An 11,903-nucleotide genomic window follows, 5' to 3' on the forward strand; every position below is an offset into this window, starting at 1 on the left:
TAAAAGATTTTAATAGTATATACACTATCTACACATAACAGTTTAGCCTAAACACAAAATACACAAGCTAGTAAACTAAGATACAGTTGCTAAAAACTAGTCTAAACCTGTACTAACCTTGGGGATCTGGACAAAACTGAGGCCACCATACACGTTTTCATACACCTTATATACCCTTTCATAAACTTGTACAAACCGGACTATTACAACTCACAGCACGAGAACTGAAGAAGGTCGAACGGGACAGGGTACCAAGTACAACAACATTCACCCCCATTCATTCCCCTTCACTCGTTCACTACAATGCACGCTATGCTTCACAGCTGGACAGCTGTAAAATAAATATCGCGAGTTGAGGCACTGATACGTGACGCATGGAATAAATTTGCAGGATGGTACAGTAACGTGGAAACTTGGACATCTGGAGTGCTGATGATCATTAGCAGAGGCGTATCCAGGTTTTCGGTGTAGGGGGAGCGAAAAGAGCAAAAAAAGGCGCCGACTTTTTTAACACATTCTATATACGTTATATATATATATATATATATATATATATATATATATATATATATATATATATATATATATATATATATATATATATATATATATATATATATATATATATATATATATATATATATATATATATATATTTACTAGCTGTATGTCATTACTTCGCTATGATGTAAAATAAATTGAAAGTAGCTCTCTGAAGAAATAAGAAAAAACACACAATCTAGGCCGACAAAACAAAAAGAGTATCAATCTAAACAAAAACAAAAACAAAACAATGAACGTAACACAATCTGTTTTGTAGTTCTTTTAAAAAAAATTCTTACATAATAATTCCTGGGAAATTATTTAAGACAAGTGAAATAGGGGAAATAATCACTCTCTTAATATAAATATGTATATATCTACACATTTAATTACAAATGTCAAAACAAATAAATAATTACCTTAGAATATAATGAAATTGTTTAACACTATTCGCGTTTACAAAATGTTTTTGTCTATAATCAGAATTTAATATATCGTCCTCATAAATGCTAAAGTATTACAGAATAATGAAAGTTTTTAAAATCAGAGTTGGTATAAAACCACGCTTTTCGGTATAATAGAAAAACACTCGGAATAACAGCCTACATTTAAATAAATTCTGGTCTTTTAGTTTAGATCATATATTTGTAATTAAGTACTACTTCTTTGTGTTATTTAAAGATCATTTTTTAACATAGTGATAAGTATGGGTTAGATCACTGCATTGATCACACACGTTTTTACTGGTAATTGCAAAAACAATATTCACAGAGTTTTACGTTTAAAAAGCTAATTTTCTGGCGGCATGGTACTTTGGTACATCATTACGCGTTTTTCTACATGTACTTAACAGATCCGTTCGGGGTGGGTTGGGGAGGGGGGGGGTGGGTTCAACTTCATTCACCACTGTCCGGTCACTTTAGGTCAATTATCCAACCCAGTGTATACCTAGGTGTGACATTAATGTCTCTCTACACAATTGTGGTGGTGAGGTGTGTGTGTGTGGGTGGGGGGATAACCAACTCAGAGTGAACATAGCGTCAGTTTTTATATATGTTTTAATATGTCGTTCTAAACATACATATATATTACACAAATATATATTACACAAATATATATTACAGAAATAGATTTAAATAAGTAGCATTGGTATTATGACAATATATTTTTTTTACAGAGGGGTCCATGGGGGAGGGGGGTTGTAACTGTTTCATATAATTTGTAATCGTAATCACTATCGCCCAAACTGTAAGAATACTACTACTTCATCGTGAAGACGTTGTTGACCTTTTCAAAATTTCCCCACCACTACGCAGTTTGCTGATAAGAAAATTTAAATAGAGGTGCCACATCAGTTGTATTTGTTTCTGTATTGTCATTTTTTTTTAAATCAATCACACGATTCAAACTGTATATATAAAGTAATTATGTGTGAAGTTTTATGTATAACATTTTCTAATTCAAGTATTCGTAAGCAAATACATTATACAGTTGCCTTAAACTTAACACCCATCTTGCCAAGTGGTACTATCCTTAGATGTTTTTTAAACATTACAATGCATCGTAATGGTTTTTTTTAGAATGGCAAACTGATGCAGCTGTTAATACGTGTAGTAAACGTAGACACTACTAGACTAGTACAATAATGCTTAATTGCTGCATGAAAAGAAATCTTGTGATTTACATAGATGTGCTGACCAAAAATATTTTTTTAACAAATATCTTGTTCAAAACTTTGAGTTTAAAAAGTTTCCGAAAAGGCGACACTTTGCTGAAAATGGCCAGAGGGGGAGCGGCCGCTCCCCCTGCTCCCCCCACCCCCCCCCCCCCCTGCGTACGCTACTGATCATTAGGTCAACAAATTCGTGCTAGCAAGAGTTCTTTTACATGCATATAATAAAAAGTTAAGTAAGAAGCCAACTAACAAATACAAATCTAGAGGCGTGCTTGAAACCTCCTAAAACAAAAAGTTATGAGCCAGATTTAAACAAACTTTCATACGGCATGCAAGGTCAACGCTCCCATTGGTGTAACTGATGTAAATATTCACTGATTAAAGTTATATTATTTGATTACTAATTTTATTATTCTAGCAGAGCTAGCTCAAATACTTTAATATGTTTTGTGCGAAACATGCGTATTTTTTTAAAAATATGAATAAATATTATTTCATTTTTAAAGCTATTTATTTAAATTATATATATATATATATATATATATATATATATATATATATATATATATATATATATATATATATATATATATAAAATATATATTATAATATACAACCAATCCTAAATATTAAAACAAAATACTAGTGGCTCTTTAAAAACTGGGAAATTTTGAAATTGCTTCTTTTGGCTCTTCCGTCACCAAAGGTTACCGACCCGTGGGTTAGGGACCAATTGAATACTTTTCAGCTTATTTCGACTTGATCATTCAAGTCTCTAGATAATTACTTCGTTTCCTTGGGCATACTAACTAAAAAAAAGCTTATTATATAGTAAATATGATGTAAGAAATGTGTGGTGTTTGCATTTTGTAATAAAAAGAAACATTTATTTGTTTTGTTAATGTTAAGGGCAAAAGAATTATACCACACTAAATAAATTAAAAATTGTTCGCTTCCAAAATTGTTTTATTCTATTTTGATTTGTATTTTAGAAATAGAAATTAATTTTTATTAATTTTTATTTAGTATTACACCTAATAGGAGTTATGCTACACAAATGCAAAGCCAAAAATAAAAACGCTCAACTTTAAAGTATTGCGCGCAATGGTGTGAAATCTTATGTCATAACTTCAAATTCATCATAGGTTTATTAAATATATCTCTGTTTTTTCCGTCTTTATTAAATTCTTGTTGCCTTAATTTTTTATCGATTCCCATCTATATCAGAAAGGTATGATCGCTCCTTACAGTCCTTTTATATGATAATATGCGCAGTTTTTACATCGTTACAACTTGGTAAAAGTTATATTTTTTTTTTAAATGTTATACATAATTTCCACCAATAGGGCTGGTAAGTAGGTCACCATCCAGTTCTTAGGCTGATGCAGGTTTTATTGAGCCGTAGAACTGGTTGGTGACCTTCTTACCAGCGCTATTGAAGTAGTAAGTAGCCTTTGGATAATAGTTGAGATCAAGAGGGATTACCAATGTACAAATAGATCAGCCTCTGGCGTAAAATGTGACCTAAAGGAGATTATATATATATATATATATATATATATATATATATATATATATATATATATATATATATATATATATATATATATGGGAGCCGGACGTTTTCCAGAAAGAGACTTGACCTAATGCCGTTTGCTTGAAGGCCGATTTCCCGAATGGACACTTGCCTAAATGCGACAAATGCCCGAAAGCCACTGGCCCGAACATACATTCCTCTTATGAAATTATCTTAATCATGTTTTAAACTTTAGCGCTTTTTCTTCCACATTTATTGAATGTAAATATATTTTTACCGACATTCATTTGTTATTATTGAAAATAGTTTTATTTTTAAAGAAAACTACACTATAATTGGTCGATAACGATTCAATTGTAAATAATATATAACGCGGATACTATCATTTTCTGCTCAACAATACTAGGTATTCAGAATAAAGGAAACAACCTTGCATAACAGAGTTGTCGGTCCTGGATACGAATAAAAATATTTTATTAGGGGGGGGGGGGGGGGGGGGTTACACAAACCGTTGTGGAGTTTGTTGCCGCATGTTGTCATGTCCAAATCTGTATCTGGCTTGTTGTCTCTAGACTCGGGTTACGCTACTGCGTCTGAGGGCCATCGATTATGGTATAGGGATTGTTCTAAGATAGATAAAAGTTTTAATTATAAAAATGTTGCTTTAAAAAAAAACGTTTTCTTTTCAATGAAGATTAGAAAATCAATAAATACATGTGAAACAAATCTCAATTCATAATTAAATTAAAACCTATGCGCTGAAAATTAAAATGCATAAAATTATGAGGTTTCAAAGAAATATATTTGAGGTATAGGCCTACTACTTCGATATTTTTTAATTAGAATCTATTACTTTATAAAAGGTCATAAACAATTTAAAGTGTCTAGTTTTGATAATGTTCGATTACTAGGAAAAAAACTAAAATTGATCATGATAATTGAATATAAAATTTTAACAATATTTTTATATTACAAAATTAAATCCTAACCTTGGTAAAACACACATGTAAAATGTGTACGTTTCTTTAAAAGTTATATAGGGAGAGGTAGGGAATGCATAAACATTTGCTCTAGAAGTAACTATATATGTTTTCTAAGTTAAGTTATAAACGCTAATTTCATTGAACTTAACCAAAGTTAAAACGATTAAGCTTCACATATTTTTGTATAGTAGTAGCTAGTTTAGAAAATGGTATCAAATAACTTCACCAATCTGTAAAATGTATTGTATAGACTTCACTAGTCTAGAAAATGTTGAGTACAAACTTTACTTTCTAGAAAATTGTGTAGTACAAACCTCACTACTCTAGAAAATGGTGTAGTACAAACTTTACTAGTCTAGAAAATGGTTTAGTACAAACTTCATTATTATAGGGTGAAGTACAAATGTTAGTCTTGAAAATGATGTAGTACAAACTTCACTAGTCTAGAAAATGGTCTAGTTTAAACTTCACTAGTCCAGAAAATGCTGTAGTACAAACTTCACTAGTCCAGAAAATGGTGTAGTACAAACTTCACTAGTCCAGAAAATGGTGTAGTACAAACTTCACTAGTCTAGAAAATGCTGTAGTACAAACTTCCCAAAATAAAAACACCCAAATTTTCCCGAACAACAACCTGTCAACAGACACCAGCAGCGCGTTTATTTGCTGGCAGATCGAAGCTGTGAACCACAGGACGATCCTACAGTCAGATGAACGTGAGACGATATTCTCGTGTAGCTCATGTTGTGTCTGGACGTTTTACCGTATTTCTGTCTCAATAGGTCCAAGTTCGGTGTTTTTTTATGTCATGTTTCTGCGTCGTAGTAATAGATGATCACTTAAAAGGTTGTTGTTGTAGGATAATGGAAGCTTTAAAGTAAAGTCATATTGACCCCGATTTTGACATTTATTTACATTTTTTTATGGCTTAGCTCCATTTTGAATATTACTTATATCTACAGTTCCTTGATTTCAGATATTCTTAGCACGTGATCGGAATCCGGGACTTCAAGGTATGTTAATTTTATTTTGATTTGTTGCCTCATTTCTGTGAAGAAGTGAGGAACAAACTGTTGAATATACATTCAAAAATTAAACCGTTTATGTAATTTTAGTTTTACTCTCCATTTTCTTTTCTTTCCCCCAATCTCTCACCCTCTCCATCTATGTTCCCTCCATTTCTCTCCGCATATCGTTCCATCTATTCCATCATATCAGTTTTCATTTCCTGATATCCATCATTAAAACGCCATCTACACAGCTTACTGTGTGAATATATCTCCTTGATCTTTTTTTGTCCTGTCCCTAGTAGAAAATTCGAATCTTCAGCGTATGCGACTTTTTCCTTGGCTGTTGTGTTTGGCAGGTAAAATCCATTTATACAGTTTCATGTAATTTCCGTGTTTTCCATTGTAAATGTCTTTCAATGTGTTGTTGTTCAGGATGTCGTTTAATATTTTTATGTGTTTTTTGTCAGTAGCAAGCCTTTGTAGTGTGTAGTCCCTAGGACCACTCATCTTGTCAGTAGCAAGCCTTTTTTTTTCCTCCAAGCTTTTTTTTTGTGAGATTGTCATTTTGTATTTCCATTTTTTCCTCTATGCTTTCGTCTTCACCTTTGATGTTAGAGTGGTCTTTTGTGTCTTCCGAATAAGAAAACTTTGACAGTTCCTCTCTTTTAGTTAAGGGGTCATTGAATATGGTTCAGTTTATTTCGACTTGATCATTCAAGTCTCTAGATAATTGTTTGCATAAAAGCCACATTAAAATCACTATTAAATATAAAAACCTTTTTATAAAGTAAATATGATGTAAGAAATGTGTGGTGTTTCTATGTTGTAATGAAGCGTAAGAATTATTTTTTGTTTTGTTAATAGTAATGTTTTAGAATCATACCACACTATAATAATTAAAAACTTTTTTTAAAACTATTTTATTCCATTTCAATTATTTCCTTTGGCAGTTCCTCTCTAACGGTTAGGAACTCATTGAATACGGTTCAGTTTATTTCGACTTGATCATTCAAGTCTCTAGATAATTGTGCATCTTTTAGTACATTTTATCTAGGAAAAGCTGGTTATGAAGTAAATATGATGTAAGATATGTGTGGTGTTTAAAGATTAACATAAAACGTAAACATTTATTCGTTTTGTTAATGGGAAATTGGAAGAATTATACCACACTAAATAAATTAAACATCTTTTGTTTCAAAAACTATTTTATTCCATTTCGATTATTTCCTTAGAAAAACAAATTAATTTTATTAATTTTTATTTAGTATTACACATAATAGGAGTTAGCTAAACTAAAGCAAAGCCAAAAATAAATACGCGCAACATTAAAATATTGTGCAAAATGGTGTGAAATCTTTTAGATAAGCTTTATTTTCATAATCAGATATTTAAATACATCGCTGTTCATTGTTTTCATATAATTGTATCCCTTCCATCCTATTTCACCTACGTATGATCGCGTCTTACGGTCACTTAACCTGACAAGACACGCGGTGTTTAATACGGTATTTGGATAATAAGCATTAAATGTTTATTTAATCATACTACATTTTTGAAAAAAAATCTTTTTTAAAATTTGGCAAGCGATAAAATTATAGCTACATTTATAAAAAAATGCTTTTTGGCAGCAAAAATTTAGAACCATTTGGAACCCACATTTTAAGTCTTTTGTTGAACATTGAAGCTGTAAAAAGGTAAATCGTTGAAAATATAATGTAAAAAGCAAACATTAATTGACTTGAGCTCATTAATTTATGTTAATTTAACGTTAAATTTCAGTAACTTTAATTTATTTTCTACAGTCATAATGCTACAATTTACCTATATTTAAAGCAAGTTAACTAAACTTTATTTAACATAATTGAATTTAAATACTACTGAACAATGTATTGTATATTTCATTTAACTCTCTTAAATACTTTTTATAATATCTGGTCTTTGCCTTTTTTGCCGTGCTTTCCTAACTTTCATCTCCAGAATTTTACCTGCAGCCCGCTAAAAAACACTTGTCTATCGAGGTTTGTTTTTTCCTCCGTTTCAAAATGTTGCGGGAATCATTTTGGTAAAGGTCATTAAATAGCTCCACACAATTGTGATTGGGTTTCTTATCTCTCAGATTTTACTCGTATTTAACGCAAATCTGAGCTCTGAAAAAAATCGCTTATGTTAGCGCACTTGTCTTACAAATTACCAATATATATGTAAAACTTTGAAATTCTCTACAGTTTACAGGCCCATTAATGTTATAATTGATTTAAATCGACTTGATCATATTTTTTATTTATTTTTTTGACTTGATCATTCAAGTCTCTAGAAAATTATAAAATATTGTCGACATCATTAAACAAGAAGAAACTCATTATAAAACAAATATATAGTGTGAAATTTACGGAGTTTAATTTTAAAAAGAACATAAATTAAAAGAGTTTTATCATAGTTACAAGTGGGCCAATATATTATTTAAATAAAAATTATGTATTATATATTCTCATCAATTACTGTATTTATACTTAGGCGTTAGATGATTGTTGAGCACTGAAAGTGTATTTATCAAGAGAGGTTGAACGTTTTAAATCAGCATTTACCGTAAAGTGATGTGGTCAAAAGAAATAGAGCCGATGCACAACTAGAATCTATTAAAAGATATGTGTCTATAATTTGTTTGGGTATATGTGATGAAATCAGTTGCACGGTATCCACTGTCATATATATTTTTAGTGCAGCGTTTACTCGATGGTCTGATAAAATTCATTAGTTAGTCAAGTCTGTCAGATTCTGGTACTTTGTTAAGTTTAAAGCTGTTGATTATTTTCCCGTTTCATGTAACTTCCGTGTTTTCCATAGTAAAAATCTTTCAATGTGTTGTTGTTCAGGATGTCGTTTAATATTTTTATGTTTTTTTTTGTCAGTAGCACGACTTTGTAGGGTGTAGTCCCTAGGCCAACTAATCTTGTCAATAGCAAGCGTTAGTAGTGTGTAGTCCCTAGGTCCACTCATCTTTGTGAGTATCAAGTCTCTTCTTTTCCTCCATGCAATGTTTTTATGACATTGTGATTTAGTATTTCCTTTTTTTCCTCTGTGCTTTCGTCTTCATCTGAGGAGTTTGAGTGGTCTCGTCGGAATAAGAAAACTTTGGCAGTTCCTCTTTATCTGTTAGGGCAGGGTCGGCAACCTGCGGCTCGCGAGCCGCATGCGGCGCTTTTGATGACAAGTTGCGGCTCTTCGGCTCCAAGCACAAATATTAATAATTATTTTATTTTATTTTCAAAACTCATAAAAATATTGTTCTGCAACACTCGATAATGAATTATATAATCATAAACATAAACATTAAACACTCGATATTTTATTAGAATATTTAGGTACAACCTATTTTCAGTGTACTTCCTATTAAGCTGTTCATCTCGAATTGAAACATTCAACTTCATGGTCGATATTACAAAGAAAATAAACAGCCTAGTGTAAGGATGTATCCTAGGGTTGGGTAACACGGACATATGTAGACAGTGACTCACCACACAAGGATGACACAGTCTACTGTTGGTGATACTTGGGCCTAGGAGAGTTGCACGGGCATATGTAGTGGATGACACACAGCAAGGGTGGCCCAATCTACTGCCGGTGATGTTGGGATGTAGGAGACTTGGGACGGCTCGAGCTTATGTAGTGTATGACACACCGCAAGTTTGACCCGATCTAATGCCGGTGAGGTTTTCGTCATTGCCTAAGTATACTGCTAGGTTGAACAATCTACCAACTGCCGTTGATGCTTGTGGTCACAGCCTAGGTAGAGGATGACTCTGCTAACAGTTGAGCACTCTATCTACTGCTGGAGATGCTGACTAGAGACGGATTCCGCTAAACAGATGATGTCAACTTGTATCTGTCGCCCACCATCACGGACACGGATGTCTCTCAGAATCCACGCGTGCTTCACGCCACGCTTCACTGGTTCAGACATCTGTGTTGACCATACAACCGTGTGTGGCTGCTAAACAACGCTGGCTCAGGTTGCCGTCCATACGGCCTGACCGCTGGATACAATTTAGCACCGCACCGACTTCACATAATCTTGGTTACAGAGTTGAACCACGTTCTCGAGAGATGCACCCCTCTCTCTCTCTCTCTCGTTTGATTACAGGTCGGTTGACATCTGGTTAGACAACCGACTGTCTGACCTCCGTCCAGTTCTCCCTACGTTATAGACCAGGGGTCTCCAAACTACGGCCCGCGGGCCAGATGCGGCCCGCGATGTCCTCTCATCCGGCCCGCGGAGATCTTTTTGTCCACGGAGAAAACGTTTGTTGGTGATGGCTGAGGAACTTTGCCCAGAAAAATCGAAGACATACCTGGAAGAAACTGGCCCCCAAGTTGAAATTTAATGGTTAATGTGGCCCTCGGACTGAAAAGTTTGGAGATCCCTGTTATAGACAGTACTAAGAACTAAGCCACTGTTCACACTAGCGAGAATAGACCTAACTTGATGTGTAGACAGCGCGACACGAAAACAAACAGTCTAGTTCAAATCACGGCTGAGCCCCCAATAATATGTTGTGAACACACGGACACGCCTTTCGGGTGATCCGATGCGTAGCGCAACACATAAGACAAACAACCACAAACGGGTTACAAAACAAGACTGAATGAAACAAAGGCTCGTTGAAAACTAAAAGATTTTAATAGTATATACACTATCTACACATAACAGTCTAGTCTAAACACAAAATACACAAGCTAGTAAACTAAGATACAGTGGCTAAAAACTAGTCTAAACCTAACCTGTACTAACCTTGGAGATCTGGACAAAACTGAGGCAATCACACACGTTTTCATACACCTTATATACCCTTTCATAAACTGGTACAAACCGGACTATTACAACTCACAGCACGAGAACTGAATAGCTCAAATACTTTAATATGTTTTGTGCGAAACAGCCGTATTTTTTTAAAAATATGAATAGATATTATTTCATTTTTAAAGCTATTTATTTGAATTATATATATATATATATATATATATATATATATATATATATATATTATATATATATATATATATATATATATATATATATATATATATATATATATATATATATATACATATATATATATATATATATATATATATATATATATATATATATATATATATATATACAACCAATGCTATATATTTAAAAAAATACTAGTGGCTCTTTAAAAACTGGGAAATTTTGAAATTGCTTCTTTTGGCTCTTCCGTCACAAAAGGTTGCCGACCCCTGGGTTAGGGACCAATTGAATACTTTTCAGTTTATTTTGACTTGATCATTCAAGTCTCTAGACAATTACTTCGTTTCCTAAGACATACTAACTAAAAAAAGCTTATTATATAGTAAATATGATGTAAGAAATGTGTGGTGTTTGCATTTTGTAATAAAAAGTAAACATTTATTTGTTTAGTTAATGTTAAGAGCGAAAGAATTATACCATTATAAATAAATTAAAAACTGTTTGCTTCCAAAATTGTTTTATTCTATTTCGATTTGTATAAATAAATAGAAATAGAAATTAATTTTTATTAATTTTTATTTAGTATTACACCTAATAGGAGTTATGCTACACAAATGCAAAGACAAAAATAAATTCGCGCTACTTTAAAGTATTGCGCGCAATGGTGTGAAATCTTATACCTGAACTTCATATTCATCATAAGTTAATTAAATACATCGCTGTTTTCTCTGACTGTATCAAATTCTTGTTGCCTTAATATTTTATCGATTCCCATCTATATCAGAAACGTATGATCGCGCCTTACAGTCATTTAACCTGATAATATCCGCAGTTTTTACATCGTTACTACTTGGTTAAAGAAATATTTCTAAAAATGGAAATGTTACATATAATTGCCACTAATTAAAGTATATGTAAATAGCCTTTGGATAATAGTTGAGCACTGAAGGTGTATTGATCAGCCTCAGGCGTAAAATGTGAAAACAAGTAGATTATATATATATATATATATATATATATATATATATATATATATATCCTTTTTGTAATATATATATTATGTATATATATAATATATATATATATATATATATATATATATATATATATATATATATATATATATATATATATATATATAATATATATATATATATAT

Source organism: Physella acuta, unplaced genomic scaffold, assembly GCF_028476545.2.
Source record: "Physella acuta isolate Inbredline_101_S28 unplaced genomic scaffold, ASM2847654v3 ptg000291l, whole genome shotgun sequence".
NCBI classification, from domain to species: domain Eukaryota; kingdom Metazoa; phylum Mollusca; class Gastropoda; family Physidae; genus Physella; species Physella acuta.